Raw genomic sequence first — 16,268 nt, 5'->3', positions numbered from 1 at the left:
GGCACTTTCTGAAAAACATTTGTTAAGATTTAACAGCAGAAGCTGTTGTTGTAAATCTTTGTTCTCAGTTTTAACAGCTTGCAAGTCAGTTTGCAATTTCACAATATCTTTCTTGATGTTACTAATCTCATGCTGCAAATCTAAGACAGTAAGCACTTTGTTTTTCGGATTTGAGAACCGTTTCAAAGTGTCTTCAAGAGAGATTTTGGAAGTAGTGGGTTTTTCAAAATCTTTTAACATGAGTTTCTTAAGTTTTTTAAGATACTATTCTTTTAACTCAGGATTATCAATTTTTGAAATCAAAGTTAAAAGCAAATCTTCTTGTTCTTCTGATTTGGACATCATTGAACAAGTTTTTGTGTTGCAACAAGAACCGGCACAGTTCTCAAATTTAACACAATTTTCATAAACAGAGGAATCAGAATGATAATCAGAACTGGAAGAAGATGGAAGATCATCATTAGAAGAATAGTCAGAAAATCCATTGTTTTGAAAAATTCGAAAGATTTTTTGCTTTTCATCGTCCTTGATGTTTAAAGCATTGATCTCTTGTTTAATCTTTTTGGGAGGTTTAGGGCACTTGTCAGCATAGTGTCCTGTTTCTCCGCAATTGAAACACTTATCTTTTGAAAAATATTTTTCAAATTTAGAACTTTTACTCCGTTTGGGAGACTTAGAAAATTTAGGTTTGTTAAATTTTCTTGTCCTGTACCTGTTGTAATATGGAGGGGAAGATTTTATGAAATCTTTTCTGGTTTTCTTCTTATGCTTCTTTGAAGGAGCAATAGGAGGCAACCCGAATTGTTCACAAAAATTTCTCATTTCATATTTAGCTTTCTTGGCGTTCTTAAGCTGCTGTCGGATCATTTTTTGATCGATGCACATCTTAATGCCAAGTTTTTTCACTGTGGAGAATAAATCTCCATAGGTTAATCTTTCAAAATCAATAAGACCAGTGTCAGTACTGATCAATTCATCTTTCACTTTGTGAGCAAATAATGAAGGCAATCCATCAATAAACTTTTCTTTCCAATAAGGTTTTTGGCTATCAGACCTCATCATAACTCGAGAAAGAAAAACATCTTGATACCATCTATAGTCAGACATAGTAGGGCATCTAAGATTGTTCAAATAATCAGAAATACGAGAAGTAATGTTAGAAGGAGTTCCAACAAAATTCTTGATAATTGTATAAATCAAAGTGTTAACACCATCAGGTTCACCCATACCAACTTCCTCATTGAAAATGGGTATACCTTCTTCATCACACTTTACTGCTTTCTTGATCTGGTTTCTTCTATCTTCAGTGAGATAATTATCCCACCAATTTCGAAGGGTTCCAGAAAAACCAGTAGCAAGTAAATCCACATTATCAGTCTGGCTTTTACTGTGGTTTGAGATATAGGCATTAGCAACCATGGCCATATGATTCATCTTGTTGAGCAGTTCTTGCTCAGACAAACCATCAATGTTCCATTCATACAATTTATCAGCAGAAACAAAAAATTGAGTTTGGAGAAACCTTTCCTCAAATTGTAAATCAGGAGGGGTTGGTTTCGGATAAAAATTCTTTGTCTGATTGAAAGTTCTAGATCCGTCAAAGATCCTTTGGAGTTTTGGCTCCACTTCAATCTTGCCAAAGTTTTGTTCAAGAACTCTGATGTCAGAACCAGTGGAATCAGCAGATGAATCAGAATCAGATGAAAAAGCTTTTTCCATGGCAAAATTCTGACCAGAGGTATTGGCCTGAGTCGTTTTTAACTCAGTCGGCTCAGAAAGCAATTTATTCACTTTCTCAACGTTCTTTTGAGAAGTAGTTTTCAAACCAGGAGATTTCTTTAAATCAGGAAGAGAAATCAGAGGTTTTTCAATTTTTGGGGAAACAGAGGAAAACTTTAAATCAGAAGAAGAAGAGGGAAGTTTTTCTTCAATCCGATCTAACTGTTGACCTATGATATGAAGAGATTGAGAAACAAAATTATTTTGTTCGATGATCCTTCTGTCGTTAGTGACAGGGTTCTCATCATGAGTTTTGAAAGGGGAACATTTGACAACCATTTTGTTGACCTCAAGAAGAGTATTTTCAATAGGAGGATGGGAAGCTCTGATGACAGATTTATCCTCTTTGACAAACTTCTTTTTTGACAACATTCAAAACATTATCGTCAGGAAAATGTTTTTGGAGAAAATCAAAAAATAAAATGTGAGTTTGGGATTCGATCATAGTCTCGGTCCATTTGACCTTGATTAGATCTCGTTCCTTTTGAGAATATTTGGCACGGTAAGCATGCCGCAAATCACGATTTTCTTTTGAAGAAAAATCTTTGTTTAGAGCAGACCAATCAATGACAGAGAAGAAATCTCTGATATGAGCAGTGATAACATTACACTGATGAGGGAGATTTGAGGGAAGAGGAGCAACAAAATCAGAAGCAGAAGGAGAAAGAGATCCACGATCGTCATCCGTTAGGGGATGATTCTTAGTGGAATAAAAAGCAAATGAAACTTGGGAATCAGTAGAGATTCCTTTGAGTTTCAAACCAGGATTAACTGTGGGATGAAGATGAGGAGAATCGTTAAGGGATTCGTCGACATCTTTATCTTGACGACGGAGTCCTTCTGAGGTTGTTGAACCAGCAAAAGAATTCCTTCGTTCGTTAATCAACAGGGGACGTTCAATTCTGTTTGAGTATCCCAAATCAGCAAAATTGATTTTAACAGATCCATCCATATATTGTTGGATGTAATCAAGATTAGAGGCATCGTTAACTACTCGAGAAGGTTTTGCAACACCTTCCAAAAGCCATTCGTTGGGGAGGTCAATCTCAGCCCATCGAATCATTTTTGGAGTTTTAATATGAGCATTCTGAGTAGAACTTTGAATCAACAGAGTCGATTCGCCTGGATTCTTGATCACAGCTCTAGGATCCAGATTTGTTTTCATCAATTTATAATAAATACGATAGATGATAGCAATAGAATGGCTACCTTCTTCCATATTATATCCTGATGTGAGTATATTCAACGTTAGAGCTTTCAGAATATGAACATCAGTTAAAGAAAGAGACATGTTGGGCAAAACATCAAAGTGGACAGGACCACCAAATAATGATGACTGAATCATACCAATTATGCTAGTTTTAAAATCAAGAAACCTAGCATCACGCAAACAAAGCAAAATAGAAGCATTAATACCGAGTCGAGTCAAAGGCTTGACTGCAACTTGGACAGAACCAATATGCAAAAATCTGTATTTTTTTGCAAGAGCATCATTAACAAATTTCTTGTTGAACAAGGTAATAGTCTGATTATTACCTGAAACCGCAAAGGTTTGTTCAACAGTTTTGACTGAATATTGAATTTTAAAAGAAGACTGAAACCAAGTAGTATTGTAGACATCCTTAGCGTCTAGCTTAGGGATGTTCCACTTACTGAAATCATTATCACCATCAACAGAAATATTTTCATAGTTAACCACGTCCGATGGCAAACTGGAATTAGAACTAACAGAAGAATTAGATCTCCACATTATGACACACAGACTAAACTCAAAGTCACACACTGGGTGAAGTCTTAGAGGATCTCATCCTAGATACTCACTCACTGGTTAAACTTCCTAAGCATGTCCTTCCTAGACGCTCAACTATCCACACATACCCTTGGCCTAACATACAGGTTACGCATACCCTTGGCCTAGCCCTCAGCACCTACTTAATGCCCTAACACGCCAACCCAGGCTTTCAACGGGACTTACAGGTTCGCAAACTGAGGTGACGGGGTGGTAATGACTGTACTGACGGGGTGGTGGACTACCGTAAAGCAACTAGAACCTCGACACAGAGAAAGGTTAACAGGGGGTAAGCAAAAAGGAGAAGAGCAAGACTATACTCAGGGAGGGAGAAAGAGAGCAGGGTGTACATCAAGGCAGCAAAGAGATCGGAACTCTTATGGCTCTGATACCAACGAGAGGGGGTGGAAGCGCAGTATATATATATATATTGATTGGTAGTTGTTTGCTACACATTACATCAACACAATTAATTAATTTGTACATTGGGTAAAATCTGGTATATATCTTATTTTTAATATGTCAGTCATTTACATATGGTAGTGAATATTTCATACATTATATATGTAATTAATTGGGTGCGTGCTATTTTTCGCAGGTTACCATGACTACTAGGGGGAAGACAAGAGTACGAAGGCCCTCGTCTTCAGTGCGGCAGTCTATGTCGCATGGGTTTCCATCGGACCACCTTGATGACAATGAACAACAAGACGTTGCTCAACTTATGAGGCAGCATGAAGGGTATCGACCATTACTTCCAGGTAATGTGGAAGGGGAGATCCCTGTCCATAATCCATACTATCCGACAGGCTTGGCCCAGATGGGGTATCGGCCTGATTCGTCTCCGTACAACACAGATGCATCATTTCATCCAACTCGCTGGCCAACGTGCAACGAGTTAGGGCTGAGTTCTCATGTCCATGTGGAGTGGCTATACGGCCAACCTAGCGCAGGTACGGACGAAAGTTTTTTTGAAAGTTTGAAAGTTTTGAAAGTTTTTGAAATTATCTCTTTGGTCTTTTGAAAGTTTTTTTATTCCTTTTATGGACAACAATCAAATAAATTTGTGTCTTATTTTGGTTTCAAAAGCAAAAAATTCCAAAAAAAAATATTGGAGTAAATCATACAAATGAAAAAAAAAAAAAAAAAAAAAAAAAAAAAAATCCATAAAAACATTCAGATCAATTAAAAAGATAAGACTCTTAATTTTAATTTATTCCATATAAATTAAAACATGCTAAAATATTTGTTCTCATGTGAGTAGTTTAAAATGAAGATAATAACAAGTAGAGTTGAGCGTCGGTCAGTTACGGTAGGAATTTTTTGCTTCTGCTCCAAAGTCAGTAAAATCGGTAAATTCACCGACTTTTTCCGACAATGATTTGTACCACCACCGACCGTCACTACTGAGTCGGTTACGGTGACAGTCGATAATGTCGGTTTGGGCTGGGTCACAATCAGCAAGAAAAATCAAGCCCAATCGGTAAGAAAAAGAAATTTTCCTCCACTTTCTCGGCAACCAAACATCAAAAAGAAAAAGAATTCTTAATCAGATTAAAAATACTCCATCAGGGAACACAACTTGAACCAAAAAAGGCACAGAAACTCGAGTCTAAATTCTAAAATATGCTTAGCAAGAAAATACCTCTTTTCCTCCACTTTCTCGGCAACCAAATAGCAAAAAAATAAAATCAAATAAAAATAAACACAGAGGTGGAGTCATGAGTGAGAGTGATAGAGAGAGAGGAAAAGATGAGAGGAGAGTAAGAGAGAGGCAGAGATTAGAGGAGAGTGAGAGAGAGGCAGAGATGAGAGGAGAATGACAAAGAGAGGAAGATGAGAGTGACGACTAGGGTTAGGGGAAATGGAAGAGAGCTTCTAAATGTGATTATATAGGGCACAAATTCAAGACAAAACGGCGCCGTTTTGACTAGAAAAATATTTTATTTTTATAAGTAAAAATGTAACTAAAAGGTGACCATCATGGGGCTCGAACCCACGACCAATAGGCGTCTAGCATGCGCTCAACCAACTGAGCTAGACGAGTTTTGTTAGGAAAATATAACGAATATTTACTAATATTAAAAATGAATATCAAAACGACGTCGTTTTACAAGTCGGTAAAAGTTGGGTCGGTAATGTCGAAAAAAAAGTCATTCCACCTACCGTCTGTCTTCTTGTCGGTCATGGTTAGTCTCGGTCGGTCTCGGTCGAAACTCAGAACTTAGTGAATCTACTCAGCCCTAATAACAAGAAGAAACCTGTGAATTTTGATTATCAAAGCATTAGTTTCTAATATTATTAGTGTGATATCAATTATATTTCAATGCAACTAAAAATTCATAAAATTCTAAACATATTAAAAAAAAAAAAACAAAGCAGGTACAGACGACAGTGAGACACAGCCCCCAGAAGACATGACTGGTGGGACAGGTGCCATGGATGACTCGCAGCCCAGTGACCCTGCTCCCGCCGGCCGGTTAGGCCTTTATCAGGTCCGGACGATAAGTAAGTGTATATGCCCAAAATACAAACATATAAGTCTTAATTACTTGTAGTTAGTATTTAATTCAAAATAACTTACATCTGTTAGGTATCGATCCAGATGGAAACGTCAGTTTAGAGGTGTTCACCATTCTTGACTCGCACAGGTTGCCGGGGGTCCCCGCCAGGAAAAGGATCGTACTCGAGTACAATACTTCATGGCAGCCTATAGGATTTAGCGCTATGAGGTTTAAATGAATGACCGGTAAGGTCGTAAGGAGTGGAAATTATGTTTGAATACGGGACGACTGGACGAAGGTACCGGAGCGTACGAAGGAGGATCTATGGGACTCCTTGATGGTATGTGTATTTTATTATGTCAAACACTCCTAATGCATGTATATATATGCTCTAAGTTGTACATATATATTTGTGTTTATATGTATATACATATACACATATTTTTGGTTTTTTTAATTTATCAATTTTGAACTTGTGTAGGTAGACTTTTTTTTCCCGCCCGAATGCAATATGGTTGCTGTAAAGAAGGACACGTTTCGAGATATGGGCACCAAGCTGAGGACTTGGAGGCACGAATTAAAAAAAGTTCTTGCCATTCAGCCAGACAATACTCCCGACACTGTACAAGCGAGAGTGGGGCAAGAAAGGTTCTCCGAGTACAACCCCGTCGATTTGGAGATCTTGTTGGATAAATGGTGTAGCAAGAAGAACTAGGTAGGTCATGAGTTATACTAATGTGGTATTTTTGTGACCGAAAATATCAATTATAAAAATAACCACTTGCAATAGGACGAATCTTTGTAGGATACGGCTATAGAGAGAGTGTCGAACCACAAGGACTGCAGGGGTTTTATTATCAAATTTGAAAGATCAAAATTAACTTAATTAAAAAGAGCATTGATTTGATTTTCTTTAAAACTAAAGTGCATGAAAATAAAAGAGATTTAAAATAAGAGAGAAAGCGTAGGGTATTGACTTCACCTCTATCTGCACAACAATGGCTAATCGTAATTAATCCCATAAATTCATTCTATGCATGTTATAAATAAACAAGAAACTACCTTATTGAAAAATAAGCATAATCTATCTTTGGTTGGCACAGATTGTCCACCTAACCACTAAGATGCGGTATGACCCGTCTTCCCTAGGTATAAATTATCAAATTCTTTAGCAGGATACATACAATCAATGACTAAGTGTAACCCATCTTCGGTTGGCACGGATTGTCTACCTAAATTACACTAAACTAGGGTGTAGTACAATCCGTCTTCCCTAGGCATGGCTTATCAAATCCTATTGATCATATGTCAATTAAACCCATTATATAACCATCATCCTCATAATCACAGAAAACAAGAATGATTTGAGATCAATAAAAGTAAAATACTTTCTAAGACAAGAGAAGAATTTTACAAATATTGATTTTGGAATTTAAGAACAATTGCATTTAATAATTAAGAACATAATCAAAAGGTAGCAATTCTCATAGTTATACAATCAATATGCATTAATTGAAAATCTAGAAATTAAATACAATCAAACCATTGTGCTTCGATAGGGTTACATCAACACCCCACGAAGGGGTTTAGCCGCTCATGATCTTCTAAGTTTCAAAGACAAATTTCTAATTTCTAGCTCTAGGAAGCGGTCTGTTGGTTTACAATGTTTAGAGACCTATTTATAGGATTAGGAGAACCCTAGAAACCCTAGGAAAATTGGAAGTCAGTCTCCTAGTCCAATTGGGATGTGCGCTCGATCCTAGGGATGTGCGCTCGAGCGCAGTCGCTCGATCATAGGGATGTGGGCTCGATCGCAGTGCGCTCGATCACAGGTGCATCTGCCCTAGATTTTAAGTCCAGAATGCCTCCAACTTTTGCCTTTTAAGCCCGATTTTCAATGGTTTGCCAAATAAAACCTGAAACACAAAAACAAAACAAAAATTAAACAAATAACAATGCTAAGGAATTAACATATGCAAATTAAGGGGCTTGAATGTGCAATATTTGTCGCTTATCACACCCTCAAACTTATATTGCTAGTCCCTTAGCAATACAAAACAAAACAAAAAATAAACTGAAAAACAAAAAGATAAATCCATCTTTCGTGGGATGTACGATTGCATTTAGCATATGCAACAAGCCTTTTAAACCCCTAGACATTCCTTAGAGGACGAGTGAAATCTCGTGAGGGTTTTCCAGGAATGATACTCATAAACATTGTCATCATTATGTCATTCAAAAGGATAAAGCATCACAAAAATAATGGTTCTCATTCATTAGCAAGCTTAAAATTATAAACTTCATCTTCAAAATCCAAGGAATTTACAATTCAAACCATTTACAAATGGCAGATTGAGATACACAAATTTCAATTAGTGCAAAGTGAACTAACACATAATCATGAAGCTTCAAAATAATTCCAATATAAATGAATCAACATCTCAGAATTCATTGGACTTCATATCAAATGAAACAACCAAGGCATACATTTTTTTTTTGGTTTCTTGTAGGCTTTGCAATGCTTAGCTTCTTTAAGCTTTCTAGTTGACCCATGTATCGAGTTTTAGGCCAATGTCTCTCAAACCAAATGGTTTTAGGGCATTAAGTGTAAAGACACCCCTAAGGACTTACTAACTCGAGTTAAAAAAGGCTACGACGCTAAGTTAGCCATTTTATTAATCAACCCAAAAATTTCACTTTTTGACGCGAATACTCACTGCTTAATGAGGCAAGAGGTCCGGTTACTCAACGAAAAATTCAAACTTGATTTTATATATATATATAGCATGCCAAAGTTTATCCATCCATTATGTCACCCAACAGAATTCAAGACATTGAAAACAAACATAATTGGTCTCAATACCTCACATACATGTGCTAGTGTGATCAAGATAGATTTGAATTGAAACAAGAAGCATCTCATGTTGCCAAAAGTAAGTAACAAGATTCAAAATTTCTAAGTCATATGATCATGTGTTCATAACTTTAAGCTTATCAATGAATTTCAAACCAAAATCAAAGCTCAACCATATGCTTAAGAATGACATAACAACAAAAATGGTCCGTGTTTTGTTTTTCCATACCCACAAACTCGAATCATACATTGTCCCCAATGTATGGATAGAACTAAAGAATAAGATCAAGAGTATAGGAATACCTGAATGAGCAGATGGGGGCATATCATATCCCCAAACTTGAATGCAAAAACACATGTCCTAAAAAAAAGGTGATACTCCAACCAAATGCCAATCAAATGCATACATTTTTGTAAAATTATAATCAAATAATGAAGCAAAAATGGATAAAATAAACCTGGATAGAGATCATGTACCATGGTGAAGTGAGAAGTCGAGCGCACAAGGCCTGCACTTGATCCTATGAGGTATTTCTCAATGGAAGTACGAGTTCCGAAGGATCTTACCTCGATCCTTTAGAAATCCAAGCAAGCTCTTCCATCCCTTCTTCTTTATGATCATGTAACACTCCACAAGGAAGAGGATTCCTCTTGGATGAAACTACTTCTCTCAGCTAATAGGTCTTGATGCTCCCTAAGACGATGTTTAGGGTGTTTGTCCCGAACTGGTTTCATGATCAACCTCTTGTCTCTATAGGAGTTTTCAAAAACTGGGGTAGCCAAGGAATTTGCCAAAAAAAATTTCACCCCAATGAAATCCATTTCAGCAACCTCTGAATGAAATATGTCCCCTATGGAGTTGTCATCAGGTGGTGGAGTACTTGAAGTGAGAGGCATAGGCTCCGGTGGGTTGCCCCATGATGGGACTTCAGATAGAGGATCAGGAGGTGGGTCTTCAACAGTTTCTCCAAAGTCATCCAAGAAGAAACATGCATTTTGATCAGGCGCATTCCAGAAGGCATTGAAGATGTTCAATTTGATCTTCATATTCCCAAAAGAGATCTTCATTACTCCGGTCCGGCAATTGATGCATGCAGGCTGTGGTGAGGAAAGGACTCCCAAGGATGACAGGAATCTGTTTCTCTGGATTTAAGATCGGTTATGTGTCCAGAATTATAAAGTCAACTGGATAGTAGAACTTGTCCACCTTGATAATGACATCTTTCACAATCCCACGGGGTTTCTTGATCGAGCGGTCAGCCAATTGCAAGATAGTACTTGTCGGTTTCAATTCCCCTAAGCCCAATTTCTGATATACCGAGCATGAAAGGAAATTAACACTAGCTCCTAAATCGAGGAGAGCTTTCTCAATCTCAGTGTTTCCGATGACGCACGAAATTGTAAGTGCTCAATAGTCTTTGAACTTTGGAGGAGTGTTATGCTGAATCAGAGAGCTACTTGCTCGGTGAGAATGACTTCTTGGGAATGTGCTTCCGATTCTTCCTCTTTTGAGTGCACAAGTCCTTGAGAAATTTTGCATAGGCTAGAATTTGCTTGATGGCATCAAGGAGTGGGATGTTGATTTGAACCTGCTTGAAGTTTTCCATCATGTCTTGTATCTTTTCTCCTTGTTTCCCGAAGTGGGAGGGTGCCTTAAGCCGCTTTGGGAATGGGACCTTAGGCTCATATGGTACCTCAGGAGTGGGGGCAGATGATGAAGATGCCTCGATGCTTACTTGTTTACCCTTGTCCTGATGCAGATTCTATAGAGCCTCAATTTGCTCATCCTTCTTTCCTTCCACATGATTGTCAACCAGTCTTCCGCTTCGCAATGTGGTGACAGCTTGCACTTGCTCCAGATGAGACGTGCTTCCTTCTACCATGTATAGTCCCCTAGGGTTGGTAACTGGCTGACTTGGAAGCTTTCCTTCATCCCTCTTGTTGAGGGCGCAAGTTGTCTTACTTGAGCTTCTAGCTTAGCAATGGATTGGGAGTGTGAGTTCACTGTCTCCTGTTGAGATTTCACAGTCTGACTTATCTCACTCACAATTTTCAACATCTGATCATGACTTTTCAACAAGTGATCTTGACTTTTCAACATCAGATCTTGGAAGTCGGAATCCGATCGAGGAGATGGTGTGGCCTGGTATTGCTGCTGTGGAGGCCAATAAGTGAAATGACGTTGGTAGGGCTGCCTGTTGGATTGAGCTTGATTGTGCGGCCCTGGGGCTGAGTTGCCTAAATTTGGATTCTTCCATGAGAAGTTGGGATGATTTCTCCACCCCGGGTTGTGGGTATTGGAATACGGATCACTACCCGATCTTGAGAAAGCTGCATTAACCTGCTCATTAGAAACATCAATATAATTTCCAGCAGTAGAGTAGTCATTTACATGATGCATAGGACTAGAACAAAATGAGCATGGTTCAGGTAGTGTGTGCATAAGAGCAGTATTAGCAGCAAAACCAGCAGTCATCCATTGATCTAGCTTCTTGGTGATAGCATCAACTACTTGGGTGGCCATGTTTGAGGAATGTCCTGCTCTAAAAAGACTCTTTGTCTTTGGTGCTTTAGATGTCGGTGCCCTCCGTCTGATGGAAACCTGCTGAAGAGAATTATTACTAAAATTTTCAAACATGGACCATGCTTCATCTTCACTTTTCAACATGAATGTTCCCCCACAAGATGCATCTACCATATTTCTATTGGACTCGGTCAAACCATCATAGAAACTCTGAACTAACTGCCATTTTGGGGCAGCGTGGTGTGGGCATGATCTAAGCAAGTCCTTTAGCCTGTCCCAGGTCTCATGGGAATGTTCTCTCTCACACTGGGAGAAGCTAGTGATAGCTCTCCTAGCGTCATTAGTCATTCCTATGGGAAAATACTTCTCAAGAAATTCTTGTTGCAATTGAGCTCAAGAAGTGATGGAGTCAGGTGCTAAGAACTGGAACCAATGTTCGGCTTTTTCCTTGAGGGAAAAAGGAAAGAGACGCATCCTTAGGGCGTCCTCAGTGAATCTTGTCATTTTAATTGTAGAACAGATTGCTTTAAAATCACTGAGGAAGTCATAAAGGTTTTTAGTGCTAAGCCCTAGGAAAGAAGGTAAACTCTGTATAGTGATAGGCTTAATCTCATAGTGGGTTGTCGTAATTTTCGGCAGCCGAAGACGTGTGGGGGTAGTGTAAGTGGTAGGGAGATAGTGATCTCTCAAAACCACATGGTCACCCATGGTTTTAGTGGTGTGTGCTCTTAGCAATTTAGAATTCATTTTGGCTCTAAGTTGTCTAAGAGTGTGTTCAATGTCGAGGTCACAAGTAATTAATGGCAAAGACAAAGAACGGCGACCTGACATAAACTAAAAAAGAAAATAAAAACAAAAACAAAAAAATAAAGACAAACTAAGACAAAAAAAAAAAAAAAAAAAAAAAAAATTGAAGCTCACAAACGGCCCTTAGATGCGCAGGAGTTTGGATGCAGACTACTACTGGTGCGCTCAATCGCACTGCAGAGTGCACTTGAGCGTATTGCCGCAAATGGGTGCGAGCGCAGGAGTGGAAGGCTCGAGCGCAGCTTGCTAAATTCCTGCTAGAGTACGTACTTGTGCTTGATCGCAGTCACAGGGATGGGCAGCTACGGACTTGAGTGAAGAACTCAACAAAACCAAAAAAAAAAAAACCAGAATTAAATTAGAACCATAAAATAAAGAAAAACAGAAAAATAAAAATTAAGCTCAAATTAATCCTTAAAATTTGATAATGAAACCGTTAAGCAATCCTCGGCAACGGCACCAAAAATTGATATGGTATTTTTGTGACCAAAAATATCAATTATAAAAATAATCACTCGCAATAGGACGAATCTTTGTAGGATAAGGCTATAGAGAGGGTGTCGAACCTCAAGGAATGCAGGGGTTTTGTTATCAAATTCGAAAGATCAAAATTAACTTAATTAAAAAGAGAATTGATTTGATTTTCTTTAAAACTAAAGTGCATGAAAATAAAAGAGATTTAAAATAAGCGAGAAAGCGTAGGGTATTGACTTCACCTCTATCTGCACGATAATGGCTAATCATAATTAATCCCAGAAATTCAATCTATGCATGTTATAAATAAACAAGAAACTACCTTATTAAAGAATAAGCATAATTCGGTTGGCACGGATCGTCCACCTAATCACTAAGATGCGGTACGACCCTTCTTCCCTAGGTATAAATTATCAAATTCTTTAACAGGACACATACAATCATTGAATAAGTATAACACATCTTCGGTTGGCACAGACTGTCTACCTAAATTAGACTAAACTAGGGTGTAATACAATCCGTCTTCCCTAGGCATGGCCTATCAAATCCTATTGATCATATGTTAATTAAAACCATTATATAACCATCATTCTCATAATCACAGAAAACAAGAATGATTTGAGATCAATAAAAGTAAAATACTTTCTAACACAAGAGAAGAATTTCACAAGTATTGATTTTGGAATTTAAGAACAATTTCATTTAATAATTAAGAACAGAATCAAAAGGTACCAATTCTCATAGTTATACAATCAACATGCATAAATTGAAAATCTAGAAATTAAATACAATCAAACCATTGTGCTTGAATAGGGTTACATCAACACCCGACGAAGGGGTTTAGCCGCTCATGATCTTCTAAGCTCCAAAGAAAAATTTCTGATTTCTAGCTCTAGGAAGCGATCTGTCTGTTTACAATGTTTAGAGGCCTATTTATAGGGACTAGGAGAACCCTAAAAACACTAGGAAAACCAGAAGTCAGTCTCCCAGTCCAATTGGGAGACTAAAAACCAATTCCAAGCTGTAATAGGATTCTTGTTGTGCACTATACGCCCGTGTGCGCTCGATCCTAAGGATGTGTGCTCGAGTGTAGTGCGTTCGATCACAGGGATGTGGGCTCATTGTAGTGCGCTCGATCACAGGTGCATCTGCACTCGATCCTAAGTCCAGAATGCCTCCAGCTTTTGCGTTTTAAGCCCGATTTTCAATGGTTTGCCCAATAAAACCTGAAACACAAAAACAAAACAAAAATTAAACAAATAACAATGCTAAGGAATTTATATATGCAAATTAAGGCGCTTGAGTGTGCAACATTCGACCCTTATCACATACTATAATTTTGTGTAGTTTCATTAATTGTAATTGTGTTAGTATTAACATATTAAGAATGTTAATTGTGTAGCAGTATGCTGCGTATATAAAGAGCCTGCGAGCATTGAACAATATGCCCCATTGCACCGGGTTGAAGAGCTACACCAGGGTGACACATAAGGCGGTATGTACTTTACCCTATACTTATAGATGTAAACATTTGATATATATATATGTTCTATTTTTTCGGCAGACCGTAAGTGTGGGCACTCCTCCTACACGAGCACAGTCTTACATTCGCACACACAAGAAAAAGGATGGTCGATATCCGAATGACATAGTCAAGGAGAGATGTGTATGCTACTCACCTTTCATATGTTGTTTTGCTTATATATGTGTGATAATTTATTTGTGATTAACAATTGTATGACCTACTGACCCAATAATTAATGTAACATACAGGAGAGGATGGAGGAGCTTATACCCATTGACCCTGCAGCATCATCGAGCATGACAGAAAAGACAGTCAGGTGGGCACCGAACTACGCGTACGCCCAGGTGCTTGGAAATAAGCCTAAGTACGCTAGTAGAGTTCGGCAAGTTGGACCGAATATTCTACCTATGCGGGGCACCATACACTCATACTATACACTGTCATAGGCACGGTCACAAAACACCGGGCACTCTACGATCTCACAAGAACTTCTTGACAGAGCGCTTGAGGCGAAGAGGGCACAGCACAAGGCACAGATGGATGCGTTGTTGGTGGCAGAGCAGGCGCAGGCAGATGCGCGGTTGGCCCCAGAGCAAGAGCAGACAGCTGCGCAGGTAGCTCTACAAGTGGCAGAGTAGGTGGCTGCGCAGATGGCTGTGAAAGATGCGCAGTTGGCTGAAAAGGAGGCTCAAATGGTGGCGCATCTTGCGGAAAATGAAGCTAAGATGACAGCAATGTTTGAGGCCCGTTTTCGCCAGCTCAAGGAAATGATACGGTCGAGCTCTGCGTCCAAGGTGACTCAATATAAGGGAGCGCCAGACAAAGCTTCCCCACCCTTTGCGATTGTGAGATCGTCGGTCAATAGTGGATCAGGTAATGACATTTTTTAATGGTTAATGTGGTTTTAGAACTGTCCCTATATATATGTGCACTTCTAAATTTAAAGTTTGGATATGTTGTAGTGATTTTTGTTAATGATGTTGCAAATCCTGTTGAATTTGGTTTATATCATGGTTGGTTTGGTGGTGGACATGGGTTAGAGCTTTGCATTTGAAGTGTCTGGTATTGTGAGATGGACCACTATGGTCCTTCTAAAATGTGATGTCCATTTGATTTGATTACAAAAATATGTTGGGGTATAGATATAAATCTGAATTTGTTGAGTATGATGACCTTTGTTTACATAGTAACGTTGCTTAATGATTAAGACTTGATAATATTCTAGAATATTGTTTAGTGATTGTTTGTTTTATCATTTGCAGCTAGTGGCTATCATGGAGAGGATGCTATTGATATCGATGATGAATTGGATTGAACAAATGGTTGGCCATTCGCACTTAGTGTACATAAGTTATTTTGTTGATGTAATTGTATTTGTGATAGTTTTCTTGATGTACGTAGTTAGATATATATGATAACAAATATAGTTTTATTGGTGTATATGTCTTTATTTGTGGTTGGTGTATAGTTTTACCATTCACACTTGGTGTATATGTATTTATTTGTGTCTTGAAGTTGGTTTTGGTTGATAGTTTGTTAGATGTACATTGAACTTGTATGTTCGTGATCGACGTTGATGGATATGAATTATGTTATTTGCATGGATCGATGGATATGTATTATGTTATTTGCATAGATCGATGGATAAATTGTATATCAGATTATAATCCAAAATTCGGGTACAGCCCCGAAAAAATTCAAAAAATATATAGGGAGAGGGAAAAAAAAAACAAAATTTAAAACTGACCATTTTTTTTGTTTGACGTGTCAAGTTATGACACGTCACAATTTTTTGACGTGTCATAATGTTTGACACGTCAGAAAATTCCTGACGTGCCATTTTCTGACACGTAAAAAATTGTTGATGTGTCAGAAAATGCCACTTCATAAAATTTTTCTAACGTGGTAGGAGTGGCACGTTAGAAAATTTTTTAACATGTTAAATCTAACACGTCAAAAAATTTATTGACGTGGCAATTTGACACATCAAAAAATTTTCTGACGTCCCACTC

General features: G+C 38.1%; 1 pseudogene; it reads left to right on the top strand.

The window, feature by feature from the left end:
• The first annotated feature begins 4,172 nt into the window (after nucleotides 1-4,172).
• Nucleotides 4,173-15,571, top strand: LOC148586790 (uncharacterized; annotated as a pseudogene).
• Nucleotides 15,572-16,268: the final 697 nt, after the last annotated feature.

The sequence above is a fragment of the Corylus avellana genome, chromosome 3 (genome assembly GCF_965113065.1).
Source record: "Corylus avellana chromosome 3, dhCorAvel1.hap1.2, whole genome shotgun sequence".
In the NCBI taxonomy this organism is placed as follows: Eukaryota; Viridiplantae; Streptophyta; class Magnoliopsida; order Fagales; family Betulaceae; genus Corylus; species Corylus avellana.
Note: the sequence above shows the minus strand (reverse complement) of the source record. Positions and strands in the feature narration are given on the sequence as shown.